General features: G+C 54.6%; 1 non-coding gene across 1 annotated transcript in view; it reads right to left on the reverse strand.

Moving 5' to 3' along the window:
• LOC145653964 (18S ribosomal RNA) overlaps window positions 1–1,786 on the reverse strand; it is a 1,839-nt gene extending 53 nt beyond the window's left edge. Inside the window, exon 1 of the ribosomal RNA XR_014120207.1 lies at window positions 1–1,786. This exon is cut by the window's left edge and continues 53 nt beyond it. This is a non-coding gene — a ribosomal RNA (18S ribosomal RNA).
• Window positions 1,787–10,954: the final 9,168 nt, after the last annotated feature.

Here is a 10,954-nt window from a genome sequence, read left to right on the forward strand (position 1 = left end):
CTCTAGATAGTCAAGTTTGATCGACTTCTCGGCGCTCCGCCAAGGCCCGCGAGGAGCCCCGGCGGGGCCGATCCGAGGACCTCACTAAACCATCCGATCGGTAGTAGCGACGGGCGGTGTGTACAAAGGGCAGGGACTTAATCAACGCGAGCTTATGACCCGCGCTTACTGGGAATTCCTCGTTCATGGGGAATAATTGCAATCCCCAGTCCCCATCACGAATGGGGTTCAGCGGATTACCCGCACCTCTCGGTGTAGGGTAGGCACACGCTGATCCAACCATTGTGGCGCGCGTGCAGCCCCGGACATCTAAGGGCATCACAGACCTGTTATTGCTCCATCTCGCGTGGCTGAACGCCACTTGTCCCTCTAAGAAGTTTGACGCCGACCGCGGAGGGCCGCGTAACTATTTAGCATGCCGGAGTCTCGTTCGTTATCGGAATTAACCAGACAAATCGCTCCACCAACTAAGAACGGCCATGCACCACCACCCACAGAATCGAGAAAGAGCTATCAATCTGTCAATCCTTTCCGTGTCCGGGCCGGGTGAGGTTTCCCGTGTTGAGTCAAATTAAGCCGCAGGCTCCACTCCTGGTGGTGCCCTTCCGTCAATTCCTTTAAGTTTCAGCTTTGCAACCATACTCCCCCCGGAACCCACAGACTCGTGGTTTCCCTCACGCTGCCCGGCGGGTCATGGGAATAACGCCGCCGGATCGCGGGTCGGCATAGTTTACGGTCGGAACTACGACGGTATCTGATCGTCTTCGAACCTCCGACTTTCGTTCTTGATTAATGAAAACATTCTTGGCAAATGCTTTCGCTTTCGTCCGTCTTGCGCCGGTCCAAGAATTTCACCTCTAGCGGCGCAATACGAATGCCCCCGGCCGTCCCTCTTAATCATGGCCCTGGTTCAGGAAACCCACAAAATAGAACCGGAGTCCTATTCCATTATTCCTAGCTCAGGTATTCAGGCGAGAAGCGGGCCCGCTTTGAACACTCTAATTTTTTCAAAGTAAACGCTCCGAGCCCCGTCCGGACACCCAGCCAAGGGCATCCGGGGGGCACCGGGAGACAGGGTCTGAGACAGGCGGTGGCACGCCTCGCGGCGGACCGCCAGCCCACTCCCGACATCCAACTACGAGCTTTTTAACTGCAGCAACTTTAATATACGCTATTGGAGCTGGAATTACCGCGGCTGCTGGCACCAGACTTGCCCTCCAATGGGTCCTCACCCATGGGTTTAGGATACGCTCATTCCGATTACAGGGCCTCGAAAGAGACCTGTATCGTTATTTTTCGTCACTACCTCCCCGTGTCGGGAATGGGTAATTTGCGCGCCTGCTGCCTTCCTTGGATGTGGTAGCCGTTTCTCAGGCTCCCTCTCCGGAATCGAACCCTGATTCCCCGTTACCCGTGGTCACCATGGTAGCCGACTATGGTACCATCGAAAGTTGATAGGGCAGACATTCGAATGAGACGTCGCCGCCGCGGAGGGCGCGCGATCGGCCCGAGGTTATCTAGAGTCACCAAAGCGGCCGGGGGGCCCGAGCCCCCCGGATGGGTTTTGGGTCTGATAAATGCACGCATCCCCCGAAGGGTCAGCGCTCGTTTGCATGTATTAGCTCTAGAATTACCACAGTTATCCGAGTAACGTGTGGAGCGATCAAAGGAACCATAACTGATTTAATGAGCCATTCGCAGTTTCACTGTACCGGCCGTGTGCACTTAGACCTGCATGGCTTAATCTTTGAGACAAGCATATGTTACTGGCAGGATCAACCAGGTAGTTTGCACCGTGGTCTGGGATGAACCACGAGTGACATCCGCCTCCCCTTCCGGGGGCTAGGAAGCAGCGGGTTGTAAGTGCGTGCGCCGTCAGGTCCAGACGCCATACAGGGCTACCCAGGACAGCTTCCGCGGCCAGTGTAAACGTGCTCGCGCACCGCCCTCTGGCCTTCGGACGCCGACCTCTCACCTTGATGCAAAGCTGTCCCATCCGGTCATGCCCGCACCGTACCCCGTCCACCTCCTCCGGAGGTGCGGACGGCCGACTCCAGGTGCTTTCGGCGTTCCCTCTCTTCACGCCGTTTTGATTTTCGTGGGCCGCTGGTGGGGGGACAAGGGAAAGACCTCGTCGAATTCCCTCCCCCCTAGCCTCGCTCAACCTACGTTTCGTGATGTAACCAAGAAGAGTGATTCGTGGGCCCAGGTAGGTTTGAAGAGGAGGCCAACAAAGCAGGGCACTCCCTTCCTCCCAAACCACAGACACCAGTATAGGACAACTGAGTAGACAGACTGGCCGTCTGAGTCTCCCCCAGAGAGTTCTGGGATGGGTTACAAATAACCCCCACCCCCCATCAGAGGCTTGACCCGCTAGAACCAGGGAGGATCTGTCAAAACCGCTCTCCACATCAGAAGTTCTGGATCAGCCGGGGCTGGTCGGCAGACGTCCACCTAAGGCCGTGGCCTAACCCCGTGTGGGGGGATAGCGCTCGCACCCGTACACGTGGACACCCGCTCGTCAAATGGCTGGCTCCTCACTTACCGTAGGGGGAATGGTTTGCCTACCCCTGGCGGGTCTGGTACTCCACTCTACCAAACAAGGAAGCAACACACCAATAGACCCCTGCAACACCGGGCAGCTTTGGGCAGTGTCACTACACTCCTCCTTGTTCTTCACGTTCCTTCCGTGGTGATTTTTTTTTTTTTTTCGTGGCCATTGCCGTGCATGGCTTCCCCATCGCTTTGCATGCTCTCCATTGCCTCGTGCTGCTTCACCATTGGTCTCACCTGGAGACCGAAGCCGCTCTCCCAGTAACCCGATGGTACCTGGCCAGAAAACCCCGTGCCCGATTTCATCTAGGACAAGGGCCAAACCACAGACCGTGCCCGTCCAGGGTCAACCCCTGGTCGGACAGGCCTGGTGGGTCGATACCATGGATGTGGCAGGCCGACGAGAATCCACTGGTACATTTACAAACACGCCCACCCTGGTGGCATGGCTGTACGACCCATCGTCGAAGCACGCTGCGGCGGACTGAGCCATTGGATCCAGTTGCCTGGGCGTACACTCAGCCCAACAGACGCACTCGGGTCGGGGAGAGCAAAGCAGACTGTGTGCCTGGATGTGCCCACTTCCATAGGGGAATCGGCATGATGGTTCACTTAACCCGAGGAGGGCTCCCCTCGCGGGATAAGCACCCCCCTCGGGGGATGGGGGGGGGGGGGGGGCATCCAGAGCACACCACTTTCCGGTAGGGGACAGGCGTTTGATCATGTGTCCGAGGGAGAGCTCCCCTTGCCGGCCGAACACCCCTCGGACTCCCCTTGGGCTTCCAGAGAACGCCACTGGATGAATTTAGTGCTTGGACCCCATTGATTCTCTTTGCTCTCCCATATACCCGACGGGACCTATTTGCAAAACCCCGTGCCAACCAGACCTCCAGGAAGGGGGCTGGCGGCTAACCATGCCCAGCAGGGTGCACCCTGGTCGGACACTTTGGGAGGGTCGAGAGCCTGGAAGTGCCACCCGGGGGAGTAATTCTGATTTCCGTTTTAATGCACTCAGGGACAGCCCGAGGACCTCTGTAGTGCACCTGAGGCGGACTGAGCCGTCGGGTCCAGGGGTCTGGAGTTCGGAACCTCCAGGGTTCACCTGGCTGTTCTCTTAGCCCGGCAGGGTGCACCCTGGTCGGACACTTTGGGAGGGTCGAGAGCCTGGATGTGCCACCCCGACGAGTAATGAGTTTTCCCTTCGTATCTCTTCCGGACCAGGTCCGATTCGCACGAAACTCGCTGGGCATGGCCAGGAGCGCCCCCTGCTGCCCACGCCACCGTCCCCGCGCTTCTACTCCCGAGGGCCGAGGAGACAGCGAAGCGTGGGTCGGGTCGCCTGCTTCCAGGGTCTCCCTGGTACTCTCCAGTCTCCCGAGTCCATCGGGTCCGACCTCGTATTTTTAGCCCAGACGGGGAATGAGAAAGGGGCCCCCGACCGCCCGAGGGCGGGCGCTCGCTTCTCAGCCTAGGAACGTCCGATTCCCACGAAACTTTTACGCCAGACGTTCCTGGCAGCGAGCGCGTTCAAAGGTGACCCGCGCTGCTTCTCTCCTCCCAAGGGCCGAAGAGATATTCGTCTTCAAACCCGACCGGCCCTGTGTTTGCCGCCCCGGCGGTTTTAAAAAATCATAGCGTAAAAACGGTGGGTGCGCTTCGCCTGCCGCTTGGACAGCGTTAAACGGCAGCCCCGGCTCTTTCCAAAGGGCCCTCAACCGACTTTCTGCTCCCAAGGAGCCCAGAGATATGAAACCGATAAATCAAAACCCCGTGCCAACCAGACCTCCAGGAAGGGGGCTGGCGGCTAACCATGCCCGGCAGGGTGCACCCTGGTCGGACGCTTTGGGAGGGTCGAGAGCCTGGATGTGCCACCCCGACGAGTAATGAGTTTTCCCTTCGTATCTCTTCCGGACCAGGTCCGATTCGCACGAAACTCGCTGGGCATGGCCAGGAGCGCCCCCTGCTGCCCACGCCACCGTCCCCGCGCTTCTACTCCCGAGGGCCGAGGAGACAGCGAAGCGTGGGTCGGGTCGCCTGCTTCCAGGGTCTCCCTGGTACTCTCCAGTCTCCCGAGTCCATCGGGTCCGACCTCGTATTTTTAGCCCAGACGGGGAATGAGAAAGGGGCCCCCGACCGCCCGAGGGCGGGCGCTCGCTTCTCAGCCTAGGAACGTCCGATTCCCACGAAACTTTTACGCCAGACGTTCCTGGCAGCGAGCGCGTTCAAAGGTGACCCGCGCTGCTTCTCTCCTCCCAAGGGCCGAAGAGATATTCGTCTTCAAACCCGACCGGCCCTGTGTTTGCCGCCCCGGCGGTTTTAAAAAATCATAGCGTAAAAACGGTGGGTGCGCTTCGCCTGCCGCTTGGACAGCGTTAAACGGCAGCCCCGGCTCTTTCCAAAGGGCCCTCAACCGACTTTCTGCTCCCAAGGAGCCCAGAGATATGAAACCGAAAAATCAAAACCCCGTGCCAACCAGACCTCCAGGAAGGGGGCTGGCGGCTAACCATGCCCGGCAGGGTGCACCCTGGTCGGACGCTTTGGGAGGGTCGAGAGCCTGGATGTGCCACCCCGACGAGTAATGAGTTTTCCCTTCGTATCTCTTCCGGACCAGGTCCGATTCGCACGAAACTCGCTGGGCATGGCCAGGAGCGCCCCCTGCTGCCCACGCCACCGTCCCCGCGCTTCTACTCCCGAGGGCCGAGGAGACAGCGAAGCGTGGGTCGGGTCGCCTGCTTCCAGGGTCTCCCTGGTACTCTCCAGTCTCCCGAGTCCATCGGGTCCGACCTCGTATTTTTAGCCCAGACGGGGAATGAGAAAGGGGCCCCCGACCGCCCGAGGGCGGGCGCTCGCTTCTCAGCCTAGGAACGTCCGATTCCCACGAAACTTTTACGCCAGACGTTCCTGGCAGCGAGCGCGTTCAAAGGTGACCCGCGCTGCTTCTCTCCTCCCAAGGGCCGAAGAGATATTCGTCTTCAAACCCGACCGGCCCTGTGTTTGCCGCCCCGGCGGTTTTAAAAAATCATAGCGTAAAAACGGTGGGTGCGCTTCGCCTGCCGCTTGGACAGCGTTAAACGGCAGCCCCGGCTCTTTCCAAAGGGCCCTCAACCGACTTTCTGCTCCCAAGGAGCCCAGAGATATGAAACCGAAAAATCAAAACCCCGTGCCAACCAGACCTCCAGGAAGGGGGCTGGCGGCTAACCATGCCCGGCAGGGTGCACCCTGGTCGGACGCTTTGGGAGGGTCGAGAGCCTGGATGTGCCACCCCGACGAGTAATGAGTTTTCCCTTCGTATCTCTTCCGGACCAGGTCCGATTCGCACGAAACTCGCTGGGCATGGCCAGGAGCGCCCCCTGCTGCCCACGCCACCGTCCCCGCGCTTCTACTCCCGAGGGCCGAGGAGACAGCGAAGCGTGGGTCGGGTCGCCTGCTTCCAGGGTCTCCCTGGTACTCTCCAGTCTCCCGAGTCCATCGGGTCCGACCTCGTATTTTTAGCCCAGACGGGGAATGAGAAAGGGGCCCCCGACCGCCCGAGGGCGGGCGCTCGCTTCTCAGCCTAGGAACGTCCGATTCCCACGAAACTTTTACGCCAGACGTTCCTGGCAGCGAGCGCGTTCAAAGGTGACCCGCGCTGCTTCTCTCCTCCCAAGGGCCGAAGAGATATTCGTCTTCAAACCCGACCGGCCCTGTGTTTGCCGCCCCGGCGGTTTTAAAAAATCATAGCGTAAAAACGGTGGGTGCGCTTCGCCTGCCGCTTGGACAGCGTTAAACGGCAGCCCCGGCTCTTTCCAAAGGGCCCTCAACCGACTTTCTGCTCCCAAGGAGCCCAGAGATATGAAACCGATAAATCAAAACCCCGTGCCAACCAGACCTCCAGGAAGGGGGCTGGCGGCTAACCATGCCCGGCAGGGTGCACCCTGGTCGGACGCTTTGGGAGGGTCGAGAGCCTGGATGTGCCACCCCGACGAGTAATGAGTTTTCCCTTCGTATCTCTTCCGGACCAGGTCCGATTCGCACGAAACTCGCTGGGCATGGCCAGGAGCGCCCCCTGCTGCCCAGGCCTGGCTCTGGGCCTGGGCACACTTCATTCACTTTGTACCTTTAAATCATACTACTACTACTACTACTACCACCAGAATTCCAGGGCCAAGAGGTCACACAGTCATACACAGCAAAGTAGCTCTGGGCCTGGGCACACTTCAAGAAGTTTGTCCCTTTATATAAGCCTAGAAATAGACTTCCAGGCCCAAGAGTTCAAACACATTCATGCCCAGCAAAGTAGCTCTGGGCCTGGGCACACTTCAATCACTTTGTGCCTTTAAATCATACTACTACTACCAGACTTCCAGGCCCAAGAGGTCAAACACAGTCATGCCCAGCAAAGTAGCTCTGGGCCTGGGCACACTTCATTCACTTTGTGCCTTTAAATCATACTACTACTACCACCAGAATTCCAGGGCCAAGAGGTCACACAGTCATACACAGCAAAGTAGCTCTGGGCCTGGGCACACTTCAAGAAGTTTGACCCTTTATATAAGCCTAGAAATAGACTTCCAGAGCCAAGAGGTCAAACACAGTCATGCCCAGCAAAGTAGCTCTGGGCCTGGGCACACTTCAATCACTTTGTGCCTTTAAATCATACTACTACTACCACCAGACTTCCAGGCCCAAGAGGTCAAACACAGTCATGCCCAGCAAAGTAGCTCTGGGCCTGGGCACACTTCAATCACTTTGTGCCTTTAAATCATACTACTACTACCACCAGACTTCCAGGCCCTGGAGGTCACACCTTCATGCCTAGCAAGGTTGCTTTACACCTGCGCACACTTCAGACCGTTTCACTCTTTTAATCCTTCAAAGTACCACATTTCCAGACCCAAGAGGTCACAGAATCATGCCCAGCAAAGTAGCTCTGGGCCTGGGCACACTTCAATCACTTTGTGCCTTTAAATCATACTACTACTACCAGACTTCCAGGCCCCAGAGGTCAAACACAGTCATGCCCAGCAAAGTAGCTCTGGGCCTGGGCACACTTCAAGAAGTTTGACCCTTTATATAAGCCTAGAAATAGACTTCCAGAGCCAAGAGGTCAAACACAGTCATGCACAGCAAAGTAGCTCTGGGCCTGGGCACACTTCATTCACTTTGTACCTTTAAATCATACTACTACTACCAGACTTCCAGGCCCAAGAGTTCAAACACATTCATGCCCAGCAAAGTAGCTCTGGGCCTGGGCACACTTCAATCACTTTGTGTCTTTAAATCATACTACTACTACCAGACTTCCAGGCCCCAGAGGTCAAACACAGTCATGCCCAGCAAAGTAGCTCTGGGCCTGGGCACACTTCAAGAAGTTTGACCCTTTATATAAGCCTAGAAATAGACTTTCAGGCCCAAGAGGTCAAACACAGTCATGCCCAGCAAAGTAGCTGTGGGCCTGGGCACACTTCATTCACTTTGTACCTTTAAATCATACTACTACTACTACTACTACTACTACTACTACTACTACCAGACTTCCAGGCCCAAGAGGTCAAACACAGTCATGCCCAGCAAAGTAGCTCTGGGCCTGGGCACACTTCAAGAAGTTTGACCCTTTATATAAGCCTAGAAATAGACTTCCAGGCCCAAGAGTTCAAACACATTCATGCCCAGCAAAGTAGCTCTGGGCCTGGGCACACTTCAATCACTTTGTGCCTTTAAATCATACTACTACTACCAGACTTCCAGGCCCCAGAGGTCAAACACAGTCATGCCCAGCAAAGTAGCTCTGGGCCTGGGCACACTTCAAGAAGTTTGACCCTTTATATAAGCCTAGAAATAGACTTCCAGAGCCAAGAGGTCAAACACAGTCATGCCCAGCAAAGTAGCTCTGGGCCTGGGCACACTTCATTCACTTTGTACCTTTAAATCATACTACTACTACCAGACTTCCAGGCCCAAGACGTCAAACACAGTCATGCCCAGCAAAGTAGCTCTGGGCCTGGGCACACTTCATTCACTTTGTACCTTTAAATCATACTACTACTACTACTACTACTACTACTACTACTACCAGACTTCCAGGCCCAAGAGGTCAAACACAGTCATGCCCAGCAAAGTAGCTCTGGGCCTGGGCACACTTCAATCACTTTGTGCCTTTAAATCATACTACTACTACCAGACTTCCAGGCCCCAGAGGTCAAACACAGTCATGCCCAGCAAAGTAGCTCTGGGCCTGGGCACACTTCAAGAAGTTTGACCCTTTATATAAGCCTAGAAATAGACTTCCAGAGCCAAGAGGTCAAACACAGTCATGCCCAGCAAAGTAGCTCTGGGCCTGGGCACACTTCATTCACTTTGTACCTTTAAATCATACTACTACTACCAGACTTCCAGGCCCAAGACGTCAAACACAGTCATGCCCAGCAAAGTAGCTCTGGGCCTGGGCACACTTCATTCACTTTGTACCTTTAAATCATACTACTACTACTACTACTACTACTACTACTACTACTACTACTACTACTACCAGACTTCCAGGCCCAAGAGTTCAAACACATTCATGCCCAGCAAAGTAGCTCTGGGCCTGGGCACACTTCAATCACTTTGTGCCTTTAAATCATACTACTACTACCACCAGACTTCCAGGCCCAAGAGGTCAAACACAGTCATGCCCAGCAAAGTAGCTCTGGGCCTGGGCACACTTCAATCACTTTGTGCCTTTAAATCATACTACTACTACCAGACTTCCAGGCCCAAGAGTTCAAACACATTCATGCCCAGCAAAGTAGCTCTGGGCCTGGGCACACTTCAATCACTTTGTGCCTTTAAATCATACTACTACTACTACCACCAGACTTCCAGACCCAAGAGGTCAAACACAGTCATGCCCAGCAAAGTAGCTCTGGGCCTGGGCACACTTCAAGAAGTTTGACCCTTTATATAAGCCTAGAAATAGACTTCCAGGCCCAAGAGGTCAAACACAGTCATGCCCAGCAAAGTAGCTCTGGGCCTGGGCACACTTCATTCACTTTGTACCTTTAAATCATACTACTACTACTACTACTACTACTACTACTACTACTACTACCAGACTTCCAGGCCCAAGAGGTCAAACACAGTCATGCCCAGCAAAGTAGCTCTGGGCCTGGGCACACTTCATTCACTTTGTGCCTTTAAATCATACTACTACTACCACCAGAATTCCAGGGCCAAGAGGTCACACAGTCATACACAGCAAAGTAGCTCTGGGCCTGGGCACACTTCAAGAAGTTTGACCCTTTATATAAGCCTAGAAATAGACTTCCAGGCCCAAGAGGTCAAACACAGTCATGCCCAGCAAAGTAGCTCTGGGCCTGGGCACACTTCATTCACTTTGTACCTTTAAATCATACTACTACTACTACTACTACTACTACTACCAGACTTCCAGGCCCAAGAGGTCAAACACAGTCATGCCCAGCAAAGTAGATCTGGGCCTGGGCACACTTCAAGAAGTTTGACCCTTTATATAAGCCTAGAAATAGACTTTCAGGCCCAAGAGGTCAAACACAGTCATGCCCAGCAAAGTAGCTGTGGGCCTGGGCACACTTCATTCACTTTGTACCTTTAAATCATACTACTACTACTACTACTACTACTACTACTACTACTACTACTACCAGACTTCCAGGCCCAAGAGTTCAAACACATTCATGCCCAGCAAAGTAGCTCTGGGCCTGGGCACACTTCATTCACTTTGTGCCTTTAAATCATACTACTACTACTACCACCAGACTTCCAGGCCCAAGAGGTCAAACACAGTCATGCCCAGCAAAGTAGCTCTGGGCCTGGGCACACTTCAATCACTTTGTGCCTTTAAATCATACTACTACTACCAGACTTCCAGGCCCAAGAGTTCAAACACATTCATGCCCAGCAAAGTAGCTCTGGGCCTGGGCACACTTCATTCACTTTGTGCCTTTAAATCATACTACTACTACCACCAGACTTCCAGGGCCAAGAGGTCAACCACAGTCATGCACAGCAAAGTAGCTCTGGGCCTGGGCACACTTCAAGATGTTTGACCCTTTATATAAGCCTAGAAATAGACTTCCAGGCCCAAGAGTTCAAACACATTCATGCCCAGCAAAGTAGCTCTGGGCCTGGGCACACTTCAATCACTTTGTGCCTTTAAATCATACTACTACTACCACCAGACTTCCAGGCCCAAGAGGTCAAACACAGTCATGCCCAGCAAAGTAGCTCTGGGCCTGGGCACACTTCAATCACTTTGTGCCTTTAAATCATACTACTACTACCAGACTTCCAGGCCCAAAAGTTCAAACACATTCATGCCCAGCAAAGTAGCTCTGGGCCTGGGCACACTTCAAGATGTTTGACCCTTTATATAAGCCTAGAAATAGACTTCCAGAGCCAAGAG

The sequence above is a fragment of the Electrophorus electricus genome, unplaced genomic scaffold, assembly GCF_041902795.1.
Source record: "Electrophorus electricus isolate QZ-2024a unplaced genomic scaffold, ASM4190279v1 Scaffold100, whole genome shotgun sequence".
Taxonomy (NCBI): Eukaryota; Metazoa; Chordata; class Actinopteri; order Gymnotiformes; family Gymnotidae; genus Electrophorus; species Electrophorus electricus.